General features: G+C 36.6%; 1 pseudogene; it reads right to left on the bottom strand.

The window, feature by feature from the left end:
- Positions 1 to 2466: 2466 nt before the first annotated feature.
- Positions 2467 to 3006, bottom strand: LOC110542096 (large ribosomal subunit protein uL11-like; annotated as a pseudogene).
- Between the last annotated feature and the right edge of the window lie 10643 nt (positions 3007 to 13649).

The following is a 13649-nucleotide window of genomic DNA, read 5'->3' as shown; positions in this document are numbered from 1 at the left end:
TCGTGTAGGTGCTGTCTAGGTAGAAGAGTGTGGTATGTCTTATCAGCTTAATATTCCACCAGTGTAAAATGTCCCTCCTATGTCCCAGACTTTCCCTCTTTAAGCAGTGAAAATGTCAAAGGACTGTAAAGGTGTTTTACTATATCTTCCATTTTATTATTCACAGTCATTGATCTTGAGATAGGGGACCCTTTCTTTTGCATTCATTTTGTGAATGTTTGTGAGAAGTGATAGTGGCAAATAATAGTAAGCCAGTTTGTTATTTTCCTCTGTCACATTATTCTCATTTTCCCCTCACTTTTCCATACCCTGATTCTACTTGTTTGCCTCCCATTCTGATTATGATATAACAAATCATATGTGTTTACTCTTCCTGCCACACAAAATTTCAAGCTAGAAATTCTGGCTTGGAATCTTGAATTTCCACTTTCATAGCTAAGTTTGGCATGGCAAGTGTTATACAGGTTGAAACCCTTCTTATTTCTTTATAGTCACATCAACAAGTGGGTAGAAAAATTCAATACTACAATGAGACTAATTACTTGTGGCCATTATTATAAAAAAACATTGTCTTAATGCCATCAAGACAATGAGGGTCTACTTTTATATCCATATTTTTCATTTATTTCTAATTATTTCTTTAAAAATTTTGAGATTATAATTATATTTTTCTCCATTTATCTTTCCTTAATATACCCATGCTCTCTTTCAACTGAAAGCCCTCTATTTCACTAAATATTGTTTCATGTATAAATATGTATAATACATATTTCTAAATATAACCTCTTTAGTGTGTATAAGGTAGGTATGTTTTCTGAAGCTACATTCATAAAGACTCACCAACATGAGCTAAAAAAATGATAATAGTTATGCTTACGTGGATGAGGAAAAGATTCAATCTTACACAAAAAAACTGCTGGAAAGTGAGCAATACTGATAAATGAAAAAATAGTTGTTTTTTTTTTTCCCCTCAATGACCTCTTATTTTTAAAATTCAGATCTCACCAATGTGAGAAAAACATGCAATATATGCTTGGTGAGTATGACTCATTTGTATCGGATTACCACCATTTCCACTCATTATTACTACAAGTTACATGTTTTTATTCTTGTTAATGACTAAGGAATATCCACCTCATAGAAGTATACCTACTTATAGATGTTATATTATTATTATTATTATTTATGAGCTTCTAAGTCAAAAGCAGAGTTTGACTTTAGTAAATAGTGCTGTGGTAAATGTCATTATGCAGTTTTTCTCAATAATTGTTGTCTTTGTTTTCCTCAAATTATTATCGCCGAATGGAAGATCTGCATCATACGATATTTCAATTTTATGTTTTAGATGAACACTCATATTTAAATACACAGTGGATGCACTGATTTATATTTGCACTAATAGGATAGAAATCTTCCTTTGCACACCCTATTCAAAATTGTATTATTTTCCTTATGATATCCATTCTGACTGGATGTAATGGTCTCAGTGTAGTTTCAGTACATTTCTATGATGGCTAAGGATACTGAATATGTTTCTTTGGTGGACTGGTTATTATATATATATATATATATATATATATATATATATATATATAGTTTGTTTTGAAAATTATCAGCATAGAAAATAGTTATTAGTACTAAGACTGAACTTTATTAATATTGACTGGTTATTATTGGAACAACTTACCCAACTTTTCTGCCTTACCTCTTATGTAGATAATGGGGGTTAGCATTGTGGTATATAGTAAGTTAATCACAATTATGCAAATATTATATCCCTATGTTCATGAATAAAATTTTAGGGAAAAAACTCAGAGTTAAAGTTTTTCTACAATGAAACCAAATCAAAAATCAAAAGAACTCAGGTATGATTTTTAAAGGGGATGAGTCAGAAAAAAAAACGTTAAGAGAAGAATACAGATTGATTCCAGAAATAGTCTGATTTAGGATCCACAGGACACAAGTACTCTGGCTTTTCATGTGACAAGAAGTTTTGGAATATGACTGTATATTCTTTTATCCTATAAACCCTTGTTAAGGACCACACACTGACCCCAGTGTGAAACACGAAATGATGCATTGGATTAATTATGCTCAAGTTCTCATAGGCTTCAGGTTTGCAACATTTTATCCTTAAATACTACATGAGATACTACCAAACAGTAATCAGAAAATAGTTATTAGTACTAAGACTGAACTTTATTAATATTGACTGGTTATTATTGGAACAACTTACCCAACTTTTCTGCCTTACCTCTTATGTAGATAATGGGGGTTAGCACTGTGGTATATAGTAAGTTAATCACAATTATGCAAAAGCCCACACCATGCCTGCTGCTGAACATTCATTCACTATTAACATATAGTTATTAATATATTTTCACTAATACAATGGAGTTCATATTGCTATTACTGTTTGATCTTTATCAGATGACTTTGTCTTGAAATATTTTCTCTTATTGCTTCTTAACTATCTGGGCATTTCGCTGCACCACTGTTGATGTCATCTATGATGTCCTGAGGATGGCAGCCATCCACAGTGCAGCTCACAGACTGCAGTACCAGGGCATCCTTAATAGCTCCAGAAAGTTCTCTGACTGAAGACTGGTGTCACATCTGTACAGCAATGTTGACAATCTCATTAAAAGTGATATTTCTACTGTGTTTAATGTTCAACTTCTTTCTGTCTCCTAGTGGCTTCTTGAGAGCTCTGATGATTTGGGTAGAAGTACTACCTCAGTCTGTGGCTGTGTGTTCTTAATGATCATTTTCACTGTAATCTTCAGACATTTCCAGTCACCAGTTACCTTGACAAAGTCACTACCAACCTTTTTGTAGACAGACCCAGGAAACAAAGGAGGATGTGGCACTGATCTCACACCTGGTGTACCTCAAGCAGATGATTTTGATCTCATTGGGGTTTAACCTGGAAAGTATGGGAGAAGCATCTGGTGTCAGAAGAACCCTGATTTGAGAGTACCAAACAAAGTTATTCCATAGCCTCATCTGAGCATAAAGTCAAAAAGGCACTGTTACTAACAGTTACTGAGCAGGAAATATTTAAATACATTTCCAAGGAGATTATAATCCCTGTGTCGATTGTGTGGAAGGAGGATGGCAGATGGATAAAGCATATATTTTTATCAGTCTAGAAAACAAAGTCATGTCAAGATATGGAAATATTATAACTCTTTTGGGATAGCGAGATTAAACATTACCCAAAAGAAATTATGATAAATTGTTCTCATTTTCAACAACCAATATTTAAAAAAAATAAAATTTTACATTTTAAATTATAATTTCACAAAATTAATCAAGTCTGTACATTGAGATTTATGCCTAATTCATTCATATTTAGTAGTAATTCACTCACAGACTCACTACAATTATCAGTGTTTCTTTAATACCCTCACTTACATCAAAGCTGTGAGAGCACTCATGCATACTCAACCTTATTTGACTTTCTTAAATATCTTGACAAATTCAAAAGTACTTAAAGATAACTGAACGTAGTCACTGAAGGTAAAGATAAATGAAACAATAAATATCTAAAACCCACTGAAGATCTAAAGTCTGAACTTGAGCCAAAGGTCATTGTTTTTCTTTCCCAGTGAGAAGAGAGACAGTATTGTGGAGATTACATCATTGTAAATATTAGTAGAATTTTGAAAAACAGAAAGAAAAATATATTTATAAAATAAAATTTCTTTTGGTTTTCTCCCCACATTTCCTCATTGTAATGACATGATCAAAGATTAATGACGTTAGTTGGTTGATGTTTTTTTCTCTTTTTTTAATATAATAATATAATTACACCACTTCCTTTTCTTTCGCCAACCTCTGTTGTGACGATCTTACTCTCTTCCAAATTTAAAAACTTTTTTTAAATTGATGTGTGTGTGTGTGTTCCTAAATACATAAATAAAACACAGCTCATGCACCTGAGAGCCAGGATTCATTGAAAAATGGATGGTGGTAAGATTATAAGAGCCAGAAAACAGGGGATTGTTGTGAGATTGTGTTTCCTAGAAGTGTTAGAAGTGATATCTATGAATTACCACTGACATGGCTGTGTAAATATTGGATAAATACACCGACAGATATGCTACAGTAGATATGGGAAATCTCAAACTTAGACAAAGGGCCACTGTCTTCGGTTGTTTAAAGTGGGACAACCATATCACTGGAGAGTTTACAGAGCTCACCGTGGGGAAGAGTTTAAAGGAAACTTAGAAGAGAAGTGATTGCCAATTTACAGAAGAAACAGAACATTGAGTTGTTGACTGCAGCAGGGATACTTCAAACGACAATTAGAAAACCTGCTGCTTCGTGTAGAATGGTGAAGTGAAGAAAGAATTTAGAAGGCCAATTACGAAACTTAAAAAAGTAAGACCTCGTGGGTTGACAAACCAAGAACACCAGGGTTTCTGATCTGCCTAAGTCAACTTAAGGAAAACCCAGAACTCTATCTCTCATTGCCCATCTCCTCTCAGTGATTAGAGCACATTTTGTCATTGTCAATATCTAGATTGTAGGCATAAGTTTATTATGTAATTCAAATTCTGTTTTCTGTTTCTCACATATCTGGTTGTAATCCCTGTTCTGAGAATCTCCTGTCTCAATATTGTGTAAACTCTGTTCACCAATTGTCCCCAAGTAGGCTAATAAAGCAGTTTACAGCTAATCACTGAGTAAGGCAGAGAACAGGGCTGGACTTCCTTCCAGGGGAGGAGGAGTTAAAGGAAGAAGTAGGGAATTGAGCTACTGGGAGAGGTCAAAGGGAGATCAGAAGAGCTGGAACAAGGAGCTACAAAATGTAAGTATTCCTGGGATATAAACTGGGAGGAAGCCAAATTAGCTTAGAGAGATAAGAGTAGGTTAATAACTGTTCAGGCCTTGTGCTGTGAAGCTTGTTAAAATACTATAAAAGAGTCTCAATTATTTGTGTGATAGCTGGGCTAAGAAACAAACTGAGAAACAAAAAACAGTTTTATAAAATAACTTTAAAAAAAGATTGAAGCTCCAACCAAGGACTGTTCATGGAGATAACCTAGAACTTCTGCACAGAAGGAGCACATGGCAGTTCAGTGCCCAAGTGGGTTACATAGTAATGGGAAGAGGGACTGCCTCTGATATAATCTGATTGGCCTGCTCTTTGATCACCTCCTCCTGAGGGGGGAGGAGCCTTACCAGGCCACAGAAGATGACAGTGCAGCCACTCCTGATGTGATCTGATAGACTAAGATCAGAAGGAAGGAGAAGAGGACCTCCCCTATTAGTGGACTTGGGGAGGGGCATGCGTGAAGAAGGGGGAGAGAGGGTGGGATAGGAAGGGGAGGAGAGAGGGGCTTATGGGGGGATACAAAGTGAATAAAGTGTAATTAATTAAAAAATAAAGATTGAAGCCCTTATTATTGGGAGGACAGCATTCACCATGTAAGTATCGAGATCCCATTTCCCTCCCTTTATCATCCCTGTGATGAGTACATGGCTCAAAGCACTATTGCAAATTGAAAACTAAAGATATAAGGATTTTCATTTTTCCATGTCAGTCCTTTATGTTAGTGAAAATTATCTGTTCTTGTTAGTATATGTTTTGTTAATAATTAAAATTAGTTATACACATCATAACATAAAATGGAACACCATAATGTCAGGTAAGGATATACTGTGAAGTTTAAAAATTATTTAAAAAATATTTTTATTAATATATAACTTGAAATTTTTATTTATACTAAAACATTAGTTTATCCATATTTTGGAGTGGTCTCATCTTCACAGCTGTAGATTCTTCTCATTTTAAATAGCCTTTCCCTTGCTTCCTCCTCACCCAACCTCCTTCCCACTTTATTAACCTCCTTCATTTTTTTTTCCCAGAAAAATTCAGGTCTCCCATAAGTGTCAACCAGATATAGGTGTCAATTTGCAGTAAGACTAGGTACCTCCTTTCCTATTAAGGCTAGACACGGCCTTAATAGTTAAAGGTCTCAGAGGCAGGCAAGAGAGTAAGAGACAGATCCTGCTCCAATGTTAGAAGTACCACTAGAAGAACGCACTACACAACTGTAACATATGTGCAGAGGGCTTAGGCTATTTCCCATGCGGCACCCGGGTTGGTGGTTCAGTCTTTGTGAGACCCGATGGGCCCAGGTTAATTGGTTTCATGGGAATTTTTGTGGTGTCCTTGACTCCTCTGGCTTCTACAATTCTTCTCCACCCCCTTCAAAAGGATTGCCCAAGTTCCACCTAATGTTTGCCTGTGGATTTCTGCATCTGATTTCATCAGTTTCTGCATGAACCCTCTCTGATAACAGTTGGGCTAGCCATCAATCTATGAGTATAGCAGAATGTAATTAGGAATCATTTCATTGACAATTTTTCCCTACTGGTGCTTGTTTTGATCCTCAGTCTGTCAGCTATCCAGACTCTGGTTCCTGATTCTCGAAACAGTGTAAGGGGTGGGCTCCTTCTAATGGCATGGATATCAAGATGGCGCAGTCATTGCCTGGCCACTTCCACAATTTCTGTGCCAGATCTACCCCAGCAAATCTTGAACTCAGGACAAATTGTAGTCCGAAGGTGTTGCGGATGGTTTGGTGTTACAATTGCTCCATTGGAAGTCTTGCCTGGTTAAAGAAGATGGTCAGTTCGGGCTCTTTATTCCCCATTGCTAGGAGTATTAACTAAGGTCACTCTCATAGATTCCTGATAGGTTCCATTGCTCTAGGATTCTAGCTCAGACCAGAGATATACCCTGATTCCAGTTTTCTCCCTTGGTATACTCTCCCTCCGTCCTCCCCTAAACTAATTCTTCCTGTTTCCATCCAAAACCCCCACCCACACCATCCTTCCTATCCATCCATAATCTGTATTTTATTTCCCTTCATAACTGGATTTTATTGACAGGTAAGGATGTGGAATATTTATTTAAGTGATTCTCAGCCATTATAGAGTCCTTTGTTGAGAATTCTGTTTAGATCTGTGCCCCATTTGTAAAATAAATTGTTTGATTTGCTGATGTCTAGTTTCTTGAGTTCTTAATATATTTGGATATCAGTGTTGTTGAATTTTTTTCATGTTCTGTAGGCTGACATTTTTTCATTTTGATGGTGTCCTTTGCCTTACAGAAGGTTTTCTTGTTTTGTTTTGGCTTTTTTTTTTTAAGTTTCATGAGGTACCAATTATTAATTGATAATCTTAGTGTTCAGGAAGTTGTATCTCATGCCAATCCATTCAAGACAATTTCCCACTTTCCTTTTTTCGTGTACGGCGATAAACATGGTCTATTGGTATTCTTTTACATACTGACATCTAGTTAGAGCAGGATTCATTTGTTGAAGATGTTTTCTTTTTTAGCTTGTTTTTAATTTGTTTTTTTGTCAAAAAACAAAGGTTTTTTGGTGTGTGCATTTACTTCTGGGTCTTTAATTAAATTTCCTTGATCAGCCTATCTGTTCTTATGCCAAAGCCATGCAGTTACCATTACTATTGCCCCATAGTATAGCTTGAAATCAGGGATGGTGATACCTCTGGGAATTCTTCTAAAGTACAGAATTATTTTCGTTATTTTAGATTTTTCTCCACATGAAGTTGAGTATTATTCTTTTGAAGTCTGTAAAGAATTTTGTTGGAATTTTGATGGGAATGGCTTTGAATTTGTAGATGGCCCTTGTTACTATTTTAATTCTACTGGTCCATGACCATGAAGATCAATCCATACTCTGTTTTCTTCTATATTTTTTTCTTTAGAAACTTGAAATTCTTGTCATACAGGTCTTTCACATACTTGGTTTGCATTATAGCAATGAATTTTGTATTACTTGTGGTTATTTTGAAGAGTGTTGTTTCTCTGATTTCTTTCTCAGCCATTTATTGTTTATATATAGGAGTGATATTGATTTTTTTTTAGTTAATTGCATCCAGCCAGTTCACTGAAGGTGTTTATCAGCTGTAGGAGTTCCCCAGGAGAGTTTTTTTTTTTTTTTTTGGGAGGGGGATATGTATATTATATCATCTGCAAATAGCAAACTTTGAATTCTTCTCTTTCCAATTTGTATCACCTTCAACTTTAGACCTCTTATTGCTCTAACTAAAACATCAAGTGTTATGTTGAATAGATATGGAGATAATGGATAGCCTTTTCTTGGCCCTGATTTTACCATAATTCCTTTAAGTTTATCTCCATTTAATTTAGTGGTGGCTGTTGGATTGCTGTATATTGTTATATATTGCTATATATTGTCATCTTGGTGGATTTTTTTTTGATGAGCATGAAGTGTCCTCATCTCCTTTGATTAATTTTGGTCAGAAGTCTATTATGATAGATATTAGAATGGCTACACCAGCTTTCATCTTGGGTCCATTTGCTTGAAAAATTCTTTTCCAGCCCTGTACTCTGTGGAAATATCTATAGTTAATGTTGAGGTGTGTTTCTTGTATGCAACCGAATGATATATTCTATTTTTACATCCATTCTGTTAGCCTGAATATTTTTATTAGGGATTTTTATTTTATCCATTGATATAGAGGGATATTCATGATCAGTGATTGTTTAATCCTGTTATTTTGATTTTTCTGGTGATGGTGGTGGTAGTGTGTGTGTGTGTGTGTGTGTGTGTGTGTGTGTGTGTGTACCTTCTATGGGTTTTGCTGGTGTGCCATTATCTATTTCCTGTGTTTTCTTGATTGTAGTTAACCTCCTAGGGTTAGGGTTAGAATTTTTTTCTAGTATCTTTTGTGAGTTTGGATTTATGGATAGATATTGTTTAAATTTGGCTTTGTCTTGGAATATCTTGTTTTCTCCATCTATGGCGATTGAAAGTTTTGTAGCTTATAGTAGCCTTGGCTGTCATCTGTAGTCTTTTAGAGATTGCAAGGTAACTGTCCAGCTCCTTCTGGCATTTAGAGTCTTTGTAAAAAACTCAGGTGTAATTCTAATAGGTTTGTCTTTATATGTTAATTGGCTTTTTTGCCTTGTCTTTATATGTTAATTGGTCTCCTTGCCTTGCATCATTTAATATTCTTTCATTGTTCAGATTATTACATGGTACAGAGACACTCTTTTCTGGTCCAATTTATTTGGTGTTCTGGAAGTTTCTTGTATGTTTATAGGCATCCATTTTTTAGGTTAAGGAAAAATGTTTCTATAATATTATTGAAAATATTTTCTGAGTAATTGAGCTGAGAAACTTCTGTTCTTGTTGTTTTTAGCATTGATCTTTTATTTTTCTTTTAAATTTTATTTATATGTTTATTTATCACTATTTATTCACTTTGTATCCCCAATGCAGCTCCCTCCCTTGTTTCCTCCCAGTCCCATCCATCCTCCTTCTTCTCCCTCTATGTCCTTTCCTTAGTGCCCCGACTGGGGAGGACTGCCTTCTCTTCCATCTTACTCTCATTAAAGCTGGTTGCGCAATCTTCCTCTGCAGTCTGGCAAGGCTGCTCCCCCACAGCATGAGAGGTGTTGATTAGAGAGCCAGCCTCTGAGTTCATATCAGAGACAGCATAATATCCCAGACATTCTGGATGTTTTGTGTCACAAACTTTTTAAATTTAACATTTTGTTTGACTAACATGTCAATTCCTTCTATTTTATCTTTTGTGCCTGAGATTGTCTCTTCTATATCTTCTATTCTGTTGCTGATACTTCTGTCTGTAATTCCTGTTTTCTTAAATGTATTTGCATCTCTGGGATTTCCCCAGTTTTTTTTTTTTTTTCATTGCTTCTATTTTCACTATCAGGTATTAAATTGTTTTATTTCTTTCTTTCACTGGTTTGATTGTATTTTCCTGGATTTCTTTAAAAGATTTATTCATTTCCTCTTTTCCCCTTCATTTATTTATTTAACCACTTTACAGGCTGATATTAACCCCCTTACTCCTCTTCCCCATCCCACACTCATGCCTCCCTCTCCCAGTTTCTCCCTCTCCTTCTTCTCAGAGAAGGTCCCCAATTGAGACATTCTAAACTAACTTGGCATCTCAAGTCACAGCAGGACTAACACATCCTCTACCCACTGAGGCCTAGCAAGGCAGCCCAACCAGGAAAAACAGATTCAAAGCCAGGGGAGAGAATCAGAGATAGCCCCTACTCCCAATTGTTAGGGAACCCACATGTTGACCAAGCTGCACATCTGCTACATATATGCAGGGAGTCTATGTCCAGCCAAAAGATGCTGTTTGGTTGGTGTTTCAGGAGCTCCTGTGGACCCAGGTTTGTTTACTCTGTAAGTCTTCTCTTAGTAGCTTTGACCCCTCTGATTCCCTCTATTCTTTCTTCCACTCTTTTACAAGTTCAGCCTATTGTTTGGCTTTGGTCTCTACATCTATTTCCATCAGCTGCTGAAGGAAGTCTCTCAGAAGACAATTATTCTAGGTTCCTGTCTGGACGCATAGCAAAATATCATTAATAGTAACAGGGGTTGGCTTTCTCCCATGGGGTTCTCAAGTTCTCAAGTTGGGTGAATCATTGGTTTACCATCCCCTCAATCTCTACTTCATCTTTATTCCTATACTGCTTGTAGGAAAGATAATTTCTGGTCAAAGGTTTTATGAGTGGGTTGGTGTTCCCTCTCTTCCATTCGAAGTTCCACCTGGGTAAAAGCTGTGGCAACCTCAGACTACATAACTCCTCTTCTAGGAGTCTCAGATAGTGTCAATTCCCATAGACTCATGGGAGCCTCCTCTATCTAGAGATACACTCCCTGCTACTGATTCATTCCCATTCTCTCTCTTCGTCCTCACCCCCAACCCCCAGCACTCTGCACACCTGATCCCCACTCCAGTTCCCTCCACCCATCTACTTCAGATGTGTGTTTTCTTTCTTGTTCTGAGTGAGATTCAAGCATCCTCTTTTAGGTCTTCTTTTGGCTTCTCTGTGTCTGTGAATTGTAGTATACTTATCCTGCGTTTTATGGCTAATATTCACTTTATTACATACCATGAGTGTTTTTCTGAGTCTGGGTTATCTCACTCATGATGATCTTTTCTAGTTCCATTATTTTCCCGCAAATTGTATGATGACTTTTTTTTTAGTAGCTGAACAGTATTCTGTTCTGTAAACATACCACATCTTCTTCATCTATTCTTCAGTACAGGGACATCTAGGTTGTTTCCAGTTCCTCGGTATTATGAATAAAACTGCTATAAACATAGATGAGAAAGCATCCTTGTGGTATGATGAAGTAACTTTTGGGTGTATGTTTAACAGTGATATAGCTGGGTCTTGAGGTAGATCTATTCCCAATTTTCTGAAAAAATCTCCAGATTGATTACCACATTGGTTGTACAAGTTTGCACTTCCACCAGAAATGGAGGAGTGTCTCTCTTGCTCCACATCATTGTGAGAATGTGCTATCACTTGAGTCTTTTTTTAAATCTTTTTTTATTCTAATTCTTATTTTATTTATTTTTTTATTATTAGTTACATTTTATTAACTCTGTATTCCAGCTGTATCCCGCTCCCTTATCCCCTCCCAATTCCACCCTCCCTCCCTCAGCTTCTCCCTGCCCCTTTCCAAGTCCACGGGTTGGGGAGGACCTCCTCCCCTTTCGTCTGGCCCTGTTTTATCAAATATCTTCAGAGCTGGCTGCGAAGTCCTCCTCTGTGGCCTAGCAGAACTGCTTAACCATTCTGAGGGGTGTAAGATTTGAGTGTTTTTGAAGTACATTTCTCTATGACTAAGGACAATGAACATTTCTTTAAGTGCTTCAGGGTCATTAAAGATTCCTCTATTGAGAATTCTCTGTTTGACTGTGTACCCCATTTTAAATTATTTTTAGTGTGTTGGTGAAATTAATTTTTTGAATTATACATACATACATATATATGTAACTAAAAATTATATATATATATATGTAAGATATTAGCTTTCATTGGATATAGGTTTGGTGAAGACCTTTTCCAATTCTATAGGTATTAACTTCCTCCATAAAGGCCTCTATTATCTTCAAAAGATTACATTTAACAAATATTTATTTATCTATCTATCTATCTATCTATCTATCTATCTATCTATCTATTTATTTATTTATTTATTTATTTATTTATTTATTTATTTTGAAGGCATGTTTTTTATTATTTTTAGAAATTCCTTTTTTATTTATTACAATTTATTTGCCTTGTATCTGAGCTGTAGCCTCTTTCCTTGTCCCCTTCAATCCTACTTTCCCTCTCTCTTCTCCTCCCATACCCCTCCACAAGTCCACTGATAGGGGAGGTCCTCCTCCCTTTTATCTGACTCTAGCCTGTCAGATCTCATCAGGACTGGCTGCACTGTCTACCTCTTGGGCCTGGTAAGGCTGCTTCCTCATCAGGGAGAGATGATCAAAGAGCTACCACTGAGTACATGCCAGAGACAGCCCTTCTTCTTACTATGGAACCTATTTGAAGACTAAATTCAACCATGTTTGTAGCAGCTTTATTCGTAATAGCCAGAATCTGGAAACAACTCAGATGTGCCTCAACTGAGGAATGGATACAGAAATTGTGGCACATTTACACAGCGGAATACTACTCAGCAATTAAAAACAAGGAAATCACGAACTTTGTAGGCAAATGGTGGGAACTAGAAAAGATCATGTTGAGTGATGTATCCAAGAAAAAGAAAGACACACATGGTATGTACTCACTTATAAGTGGATATTAGACATATACTATAGGATAAACGAACTGAAATCTGTACACGCAAAGAAGCTAAGCAAGAAGGAGGACCCTAGGTAAGATGTTCAATCCTCATTCACAAAGGCAAATGGGATAGACATCAGAAGATGGAGAAAATGGGGAACAAGAAGGGAGCCTACCACAGAAGGCCCCTGAAAGACTCTACCCAGTAGGTTAGCCAAAATTTGGGCAGAGTGCATATGAATCTTATGAAAGAAGGGGGAGAGAGTAAGCCCTGGAGGGGACAAGAGCTCCACAAAGAGAAAAACAGAACCAAGAAATTTGGGCACAGGGTTTTTTTTTCTGAAACCGATACTCCAACTGACGCCCATACATGAAGATAACCTAGAACTCTTGCATAAGACTGGGTTTAAGGTCATTTTCTCATGTATCAGCTGTTTTGGAATATCTGTGGCTTGCTGTAGAGAGACAGTTGTGCCCTCGCTGTTATTTGGTGACTTCTAGCCACTAAATTTAGCTAGATTATTATAGGTATAGGTGTGGCCTCTGAAGGTCTGAGAATCTGCTTGGCCTCTGAGGTTTCTAGTATGGTGTAGCCTCTACTAAACAAAAGACTTCTGCTGAAGTTGTGAGCTGGAATGTGGAGCCAGGGGAGGGCTTCTTGATTTGGGCTGTTGGTTTTAATAAACAGTGGGCAATGGCAGTGTCTTTCCTAGGGTCCCTAGCTCCAGCATTGCTTCCTGCAAAGCAGAAGTTGATTGCCAAAGGTGTGAGATGGAATCAAAGCTTTAGATTTTTGTTGCTTTCTTTTTGTCTTCTGAATATTGCACTAAGAAATGTATACTTAATCTCCAGTTTCACTCCAGAAAGCTATCCTTTTAAGTAGAAGCCATTATAATCCTCATTTTAAAAATGCAAATCTAGCAAAAGCCATCTTTAGCAACTTAGCCAGAATCACATAATTGTTATATGGTCATATTCTGGGAATAAGAGTTCACTTAGCCTTCAGAGAAAGGTTAAATAA

The sequence above is a fragment of the Meriones unguiculatus genome, chromosome 7 (assembly GCF_030254825.1).
Source record: "Meriones unguiculatus strain TT.TT164.6M chromosome 7, Bangor_MerUng_6.1, whole genome shotgun sequence".
Taxonomy (NCBI): domain Eukaryota; kingdom Metazoa; phylum Chordata; class Mammalia; order Rodentia; family Muridae; genus Meriones; species Meriones unguiculatus.
This window is presented reverse-complemented; position numbering and strand designations above follow the sequence as displayed.